The sequence below is a fragment of the Felis catus genome, chromosome X, assembly GCF_018350175.1.
Source record: "Felis catus isolate Fca126 chromosome X, F.catus_Fca126_mat1.0, whole genome shotgun sequence".
Classification (NCBI taxonomy): domain Eukaryota; kingdom Metazoa; phylum Chordata; class Mammalia; order Carnivora; family Felidae; genus Felis; species Felis catus.
The window spans coordinates 26,327,466-26,336,742 of NC_058386.1; positions in this window are offsets into that span (position 1 = coordinate 26,327,466).

The window sequence follows — 9,277 nt, forward strand, 5'->3', positions numbered from 1 at the left end:
GCGCCCCTCTATGCTTTTTTCCTTTTAAGGATTGGAGGACTTCGTGCTTGAGAGAAGGAAAAAAATATAAATGCTTCTAAGGCCAGGGAGGCAAGAAAGGAAATCAAAGGGGCCGAACCCCGAGTCTCCACAAGAGGGAAGACTCAGGTTTTTCTCCCTACCAAGACCTGGGGTAGGTGAGGAGCGGGTAGCGGGGTGGTGCTCCGGGAGGCTGATGGTGGAATCTTCCGTAGGAAGAGACAAGCACCTGGAATCCTTAGAGGCAGCCAGAGAAGGTGAATGATTTGCTCAAGGTCAAAGAGCAAACAAGTAACAGAACTAAGATTCAAGCTCAAGTGTGGCAGAGTCTAAAGGTAAACCTCTTCACCACTCTACTGAACTTTTTAGCATCATTGACTCTTCCGATCATGATTAACTGTTGTCCTGTCATATGCACTTCTGGGCCCCAAATGTATATATTGAGAAATGTCACCAAGAAATGGTAGCGGGACAGGTGATGGGTATGTGCAATTCAGCTGTCTGCTCTGAAATCCTACTGGGTTCACTTTGAAGCCATATTCCTGTCTATGACACAGGCTTGCTTCCTGGAAATGCAGCCCGCTTTCACTCCATAAAGTTGCCATGATGAATATTTGCAAGTATATTTACTTGCAAGCCTTTATTTTCTACTTCAGTAACCTCTGCCATTAATATTTATTATTAATCCATAAAGCATACATAATTGTACCTAAGTAGGTGATCCTAAATTAGCAAATTCCTATTCCATCAACTGAAGAAGACTTATGGGTTCCAGGAGTTAATTCACTTTTTTATCACTGATTCTCTGGGGGGATTTCAGAGCTTCTTTTCATGGCCATTGCTTCGCAGATCACTGGCAAAATAGCCTGAGCAGCCTTTGAAAGTGCTGGATATTTGATAAATGTCTGGAACTTTCATTTAAAGTTAAGGACAGAAGGTGATCATTCCTCTGTGAATAATAATGCCCGAAAAGGAGAGAATGTCTTGATATACTTGGGATAAAAAGGGCACAGCGAGTGATACACTTGATAACTTAGTTTAGTGAACAGATTTCTTACCCACTGGTTATTACATACCAATAGCTGACTGTTGTGATCATGGTGTCTGTTAGAAAGGACATTTTTATTTCATTATATTTTTCTGTTTCTAGCACTCCCGATTTTTCTAGAATTTCAAACCTTCGGAAAAGCCCATTGATTGTTTATATTTGCCTCATTTGCCTTATCGTTTCTCTCCAAATACGGTATGGATATAAAATGTTAGTTTTCTGAACCATTTGGAAGTGAGTTGGAAATATTAGGCCCCTTTGCTCCTAAGAAAGGACATTTTTAAATGCAAAGCTTACACAAGCAAATGGATAGTGATCCGTGAAACAGCTTCAGTCAAATACAAGATAATGGAGACCCAAAAAACCATTCCAAGCGTCCACATTAGAAGCGTAATGCCTGCCAGAAGCGATCGTGCGGAGGCTGGAGAGCTTGCTAAGGAATCGATGCATCAAAGCCATGGTGATCCAGGAGAAGAGCTCTCGATAATAATGTATTGACTCTATACAAATGTCAATAAATCCCTGAGATCATAGTAAATCCTCCCACAAGTTCTGAAGTCACTCCGAGTTAAAACAATAAAATTGTAGAGCCAAGGGCATGCCATCCCAAGGTGGGCCACTTTGGCATATTGATTATCCGAAATAAATATTTACTTAAGGTGGGGTCCCCGGGTGGCTCAGGGGGTTGAGCACCTGACTCACGATTTCATCTGAGACCATGATCCTCAGGGTTGTGGGATCGAGTTCCACGCCAGGCTCTGTGCTGAGTGTGGAGCCTGCGTAAATTCTCTCTCTCTCTCTCTCTCTCTCTCTCTCTCTCTCTCTCTCTCTCTCGGTGCCTGAGTGACTCAGGCAGTGGAGCATCTGACTTTGGTTCAGGTCATGAGTTCACAGTTCATGAGTTCAAGCCCCGCCTCAGGCTCTATGCTGGCAGCTTAGAGCCTGAAGCAGGAGCTGGTTAGCATTCTGTGTCTCCTTCGTTCTGTGCTCCTCCCCCACTCGCTCTCTCTCCGTCTCTCTCAAAAATAAATACACATTTAAAAATTTAAAAAAAAATAGATATTGTATACAGGATTGTATACAATTGTATTGTATACAATCCTGATCCCTTTTTGCTAATTTACTACCACAGTCCAAATTCTGTTTGGAATTCCTTGGTAAGTGAAAATTCCCAAAGCTAAGTTTTCTCTGTCCTGTCAATCCTTGACAAATTTATCGTGTCTTTCTCTAAAAAAGGATAAACACTGCCCGCCTCGGTCATTTCTTTAGGTCTCAATTTCAGCATTGGGCCTCTGTGCGCAGAGTAAAGCTTTGGGTTTTTTCTCCTGGTAATGCGTGTCACAGACATTTAATTCTTAGTCCGGCCGGAAGACTTGGAGGGTAGAGAACGAATTTCTCATTCCCTTCAAAATCATGTGCGGTTGGCTGTTTCTGTAATTGTTGCCAACTCGGTCACAGCTCCCTCTCCCTCTGTCCAAGGCCCTGAGTGATCCTCTTGGACGGTGACGCTGGGCTTGACGATGTGACTTCTCTTGTCCATGGGACAACAGTAAAAGGGGTGCGAGCAAAAGCCGGGCAAAGCGATGGCGCTTCGGGATATCTTCTCTCGTTATTGCTCGGAACCTCGAGATCCGCATGTCAGCCAGCCAGGCTCGCCTGCCCCAGAGGAGATCACGTGGTACAGTCAGTAAGTCTCCTCGGCCAAGGGCACTTAGCTAAGGGAACTGCCAGCCGACTGCATTCACAAGCGACAGCCCAGAGGCCAGCGGTAGCGGACCACCTATTTGCGGTGTGGCCCAGAAGGGTCAGTGCATAAGTGATGGTGGTTTCAAGCCACTACATTTGAGGGGAGCGGTTGCTGACACAGTAAAAGCTAACCGACGCACCACGGGAGGAACCTCATGGATGGCCCGTGCGAGTCTTATCCAAGAGGAAATGTGTCTTGTTTCCATGGCCAACAAGTCTGTAGTGCGGTATTAGGATGTGTAATAAGACAAATATATGCGGTTCCTGGCACACAGCTCCTAAAAGCCTTGGAATTTCCTGCGAGGAGACTGGGAAAGGTGTCTTTTATTATGTTAACGAGGTGATGTTGATGGGGGGGGGGGGAACACTTAAAGACGGGGTTGCCGGTGGAACCGATCATGCGCTTACAGGGTGGGAACCTCCAGGCCCACCCCCGGACCTCCGGGGAGGGGAGAGGGACTGGAGATCGAGCTCAGTCATCAATGGTTAGTGATTGAATCGATCACACCTGGATCTCGAAGCCTCCATAAAAACCCGAAAGGAAGGCGTTCCGAGAACTTCCGAAGTGGCGAGGGCCCAGAGGTGCGGCGCGAGAGGCGCGCTCCAGGAGCTCAGGCGCTCTCTGCCTTTTCCCCCGTGGCTTGTCCTGCACGTTTCTTCCATGTGGCTGTTCCTCAGTCACATCCTCTTGTGATTCACCAGCGATCCGGTGAGTAAGTTGTTTCTGGGTGTCTTGTGGGCCCGCTCTCGCAAATTAATTGAACCTGAGGAGGCGATTCCAGAAATTTCTCGTCCGTAGCTGGTCGCTGAGAAGCTCGGTGACCACTTGGATTTGTGATTGGCGTCTGAAGGCGGGGTAGGGGGTGGCGGTCTGGTGGGATTGACCCTTCACCTGGGAGATGTTATGCCCTCTGTCGGCAGATACTCGTCAGAACTGAGTTGAACTGTAGGACGCCCAGCCGGTATCGCGGAACCGCTTGGTAGCGTGAGTGAGGGGGGCGAACCCACACGCGGGAACTGGGTGCAGAGTCATAGATAGAATCCTTATTAGAGGTATTATGGAACCACTTGGGGATCTGTGCGTCTGCTGCGGTGACTTCCTGTCCCTCAGCCTGCCCATATCCATGGCCAAAGTCTCTTGTTTTTACTTGCTAGAAATCTGAAATGCATCCCCTGTTTTGGTTCTGCTGTACAAAGGCCACCCCCTCGTCCAGGCTCGCCCTGAGCAGACACAGGGATTCCTCCTCTTCCTCTCCCTGCCCCTGGCCGCACTCAGATCTGCTGTCCCGTGTGACAGAACAATCATTTTCAAGCAAATGGGACAATGCTCCACCCCCCCCCCTCTTAAACTCCTTCAATCGCGCTCATTTACGTTAACATAAAAGGCCATGTTTTTTCCTTGACCTACAGCCTTTCTCAGCATGAGCGGGCCACACACACACACACATCCCGCCTCTGGCGTCCCCTCCACAGAGCCTTTGGTTGTATGCTGTCTTTTTAGCGTGTGTTCCACTCTTTTTGCCCCCACTGACTTTTCCCAACCTGCTCCCCTCCCCTCCCCTCGAGCATCGCTTGCTTCGGGAAGGCTCTTCGGGTGCCCTAAAGCAGGTGATCCTCTTTCTCTTTGATGGGGCTGACCTCCTCTCTCAGTTGGTGGTTGAGCGGACTCAGGTTTGTGCCGTGTCTAAAGTGACTGTCTCTCTTCCCAGCTGCACTAGAAACTCCAGAAAGTCAGGAAGGCTGAACTGTGCTTCCCCCTCGGCGCCTTAATGTCTTAGCCCAGTCCCTGCCATGTAACAGATGCTTCGAATGTATTTGTTGATGGGTGAGTTTGATAGGCAGAGTTAGCACTGCACTTGGCGGATGACCTCTACCCAGTAGGTACTTGGGTGAAGGGCTGCTGAGTGAGTAAGCCTGGATAGAGAGGGGATAGCAAATGGGAAAATGGTATCTTTGATGCCTTGCAGGGTTTTGCACGTAATAAGCTGAACAACTCTTCTTAGAATGAATGAGTAACCTAATTAGAGGATTGGGAAGGGATAAATACGAATACGGACAGAAAGAACAAGAATGTTTCCTTTATCCTTGAAATAATCAATTACGTGGTTTCCTTTGTGTAGCTGGGGAACTAATTTGTAAACAACAAATTCAAATGCGTATTTCTGTGGATGTGGATCTGTAAACAGTGGTGAAGTTCTCTGGGCTAATACCTGGTGATGATAATTCCTGAATGTCTCTCTGAATTCTCTTGGTATGTATAACACTAAACTCAGACCAGTAGAAAAATGAGCATAATTGAAGTCCCCTTTTCTTAAATACAAGTCGAAATCAAAACCGAAGGTAAATACTGTTTTGTCCCCTGATCGTCCTCCTTATTGACCTTGTCGAAAGTGTCCTCTCTCAAATGTATAGGAGCGTTTAAAAAAAAAAAAAAACGGGGGGGGGGGGGCGGGAGGGGGTGTCTGGGTGGCTCAGTCAGGTACACATCTGACTTCTCAGGTCATGATCTCAGGGTTTGTGACTTTCAGCTCTGCATCGGGCTATCTGGTGTCCCCACAGAGCCTGCTTCGGATCCCCTGTCTCTCTCTCCCTCTGCCCCTCCCCTGCTCGAGGTCTCACACTCTCTCTCTCTCTCTCTCTCAAATAAAATGAAACGTTTTTAAAAAGGGGGGGGAAACAAGTGTTAGGAAAAAATCACAGGGGTCACAGAAGGTCCACAAGGTGTGAAGTCCTTCACAGAGGAAAGCAACCTTCTGCCGTATGGAGCTGCAGGAATGGCCCCTGACGGTCCCCAGTGTCCTCAGACCTTCCCGTATCCATACCTTTGGTCCCCATGTGCACTGACTGAGTGCATGGCCATGTGACTTGTGTACAGAATCATGAGCATAAAACAATGGCCGATTCAAGTCTGTGTTGGGGGGTTGTCTACACTGTCAAAGCTAATGGGCCCAGTCTTGCCGCCCTCACTGTTCTCTAAACATGATCCTGATAGGTGAGTCTGCTACTTACAGGCCTTCAAGTTTCAGTAGTGGCCTTGACAAAGGAGTCCTCAACTCTGAGGGGTCAGGCACTGGATGAGGAGGCTTCTCAGAAGAAAACTCAAGATTCATCCATGAAATCGGGTGTGTGTGTGTGTGTCTCTGTCCTTGAGTGGGTCCGAGAAAGGCCGGGTGTCCATGAAATGACATATACTCGGGAATAGTCTAATACAGGAACAACTTTTCAGCGTGTTTTTGTTTTTTAAATGTCAAAAACTCTCAAATGAGGAATCCGGGATGGGGGATTTCTTTTTTCTTTTTTTTTTTTTTTTTTTTTTTTTTTTTTTTTTTTTTTTTGCCACACACGGCACTCCCAGAGAGGGAGAAGTCCTAGGGAAGCAGACCTTTCAAGTTGAATTTCCTCCCACCGCGCACTCGGCGTCTCGGTGCAGCACTGGGGCTGGGACGCAGCCCGGTTCCCATTGTTAAACAGTGATGAATAGGTCCAGATGCTTTACTTTAAAAGGACGTTTTAGTTAATGTTCCTTGAGGAGAGGCAGTAGTAACCAATGTTGCCATTTGCCTGGTCATTCTGGGCTCCAGATGGCCTCATCAGTGCTTGAGGAAATAGGAATGTTTTATTGAGCCGGAAGATGAAATAATACGCGCTGAGCCACTTGGACCGCTTTGGGAAGGGTTTTACATCGAGGCCGCAGGCATTTCTGGGGGAAGGCACACCAAGTGTAACAAAGTAATCAAAACGGCTCTCTCTTGCCACAGGATGAGGGAGCTGTTAGTATCTTTGCCACGAACAGCAATCGATGGAACTGTCCCTCCTTGCCTGCTAGCCGCAAAGCGCTTGGGAGTATTACTGCCTAAACCGACATCGTCCTCAAGCTGTTTTTGTATCCCCAGGTCGCCAAGATGATTAAACGTCTTAACTAAAGATTTTGGAAATGGGATTGCCCGGATAAAATGCCAGCCGGGGGTGGCTTTGAAGTCACTGTGGGCTTCTCTCTTTGAGACGCACTTGGAAAGTTTGCCGGATTAGTGAGGTGGTAGTTACGTTAAGGAGGTAAGAGTGTAAACATTATCCCACAGTAACACTTGGTAAAAATTAGCGTTTAGGGGGTAGTTGATCACAAGCGATGGATCGGAACCCGATTAGGATGCTGGGAACAGTCTGAAGTGCTATGATAGATGGCCAACGTGGCCAAAACCTTTTCCTTCCTTCACGACGTGTAATGTATCCATCCCTTGGTGCGGGGTTGGCCATATGACTTGCTTTGGACAATGGGATGTGACCAATGTGATGCAGACACCGGTTGGCACAATTTAGGCTTGTACTCTCTTGGACTTCACCTGTCAATGCCACGTGAGGAAGCCCAGGCTGGCCGGGGGGTGGGGAGCACCAGGAACCATGTGGCCCAGTCACTAACCTAGCACCCCAGCCAACAGCCATCCACCTGCCGGACCTAAGCGGGGATCCTCTTCTAGATCATTCAGCTGACCGCATGAGTGAAAGCAAGTGAAACCAACAAAGGGAGCCTAGCCCAGAATCATCCAGCTACCCCACAGCCCCAGGAGCTAAATAAATGCTGGCTTGCAGCTGCTGACTTGTGCCGTAGTTAAGCAGTAAAAACTAACTGCTGCGTAGCTTCAGCCAAAAAAGATGCATTGGACGACTCCTGTGTGTTTTGAGGCTGAAGGAAGTGGAGGGAAGAACAAGATAAACTTGAGCCTTAGGAACAACCAGTACCAAGGGCTTGAATGTCAACACGAAATAAAATTGTCATTTAGCATGAAGATCACTTTGAAAGGTGCAGGTAGCCGGTAAGCAATAATAATATAAAGCCCTCCAGTGTTCACCGAAATAGAAGTCCAGATCCGCTTTTAAAAATAGTCCCTGCCTGGTGCATCTGGGTGGCTCAGTCGGTTGAAAGTCCTACTCTGAACTTGGGTGCAAGTCATGCTCCCAGCGTTGTGGGATCGAGCCCCACTTCCTCGGGCTCCATGCTGAGTGTGGAGCCTAACCTAAGTTTCTCACTCCTTCTGCCCCCTTTCCCCACCATGCACATCCTCAAGCACGCACTTGCAACCTTGACCACCTTGGGGTCCTGAGGCTGGTTTGAGTTTTCAGCAAAGGCAAATAGATGATAGCTGCAGAAGCTGTTGGGCCTATCCGACTGTTTCCTTTGGATCTTCTTTAATACATACGAGTCACTACGTGGGCCACATGGGCTTAAAAAAAAAAAAAAAAAGGACAATGCTTTCAGGCACTGCCTCAGAAGGCAAAAAGAAAACTTGTATTGGTAATGCACACTAATGAGTAAAAGTGACTGTTTTGATGAGCGGGGGCTTCGGTAATTTCTTTAATCTATTTTTACCGAGATACGAGTGACCTATAACGAGGTCAGTTTAAGGTCTACAACGTGTTGATTTCATACATCTATATATCGCAATCTGATGAACGTATATCGCCATCTGATGAACGTATATCGCAATCTGATGAACATAAAGGGACACAACTTGTTGATTTCATATATGTGTATGTTGCAATATGACTAACAACAGGTATAACATCGTGATCCTATCGCCTAATTCTTTTTTGTGATGGGAACACGGAAGAGCTAGTGTCCTAGCAGTTGAGAGGTTTATAATAGGATACGACTGGCTATAATCACTATGCTGTGCATGGGACTGACCTGTCTATCAGTGGCATCTGTCCCCTGAAACCCCATCTCCCCCATTTCTCTCCCCCTCCACCCCTGGTGAACACCATTCTACTCTGATTTTACAAGTTTGGCTCTTTTAGAGTTCTTTCATCCTTTGTCTTTACCTGACTTCCCTCCGTATAATGTCCTCAAGATCCATCCGTGTTGTCTTAAATGGTCGGATTTCTTGATTTGTCACGGCTGAGTAATCTGTGTATATATACGTCCCATGACCATTATCCGTTCATCCCTTTATAGAAAGGTAAGGCGTTTTCATATGTTATTTTGAATAGTGGTGCAGTGAACATGGGACTGCGGATAGCTTTTACTCTCTCTGCTTTCTCTTTGGTTTTTTTTGTTTTTTTTTTTTAAGAAAAAGTGTGTTTACTTCCGTTGTGAATGCTTTTTTGTTGTTGTTGTTGTTGTTTAGTAAGCTCTGTGCCCAAGATGGAGCTTTGAACTCAAGACTCTGAGATCAAGAGTTGCATTCCTTACCGGCTGAGGCAGCCAAGCACTGCTCCAATGAGTTTCCTTTTTTTTTTTTTAATTTTGGGGTTTTTTTAATTTAAATTTTAGTTAACTTACGGTGCAATATTGGTTTCAGGAGTAGAGTGCTGTGATTCATCACTTCCATCCAACACCCAGTGCTCATCACAACAAGTGCTCTCCTTAGTACCCATCACCCATCTAGCCCATCCCCCCCCCCATCCATCAACTCTCTTTGCTCTCTAAGAGCCTCTTGTGGTTTCTTTGCCTCTCTCTTCTTTTCCTTT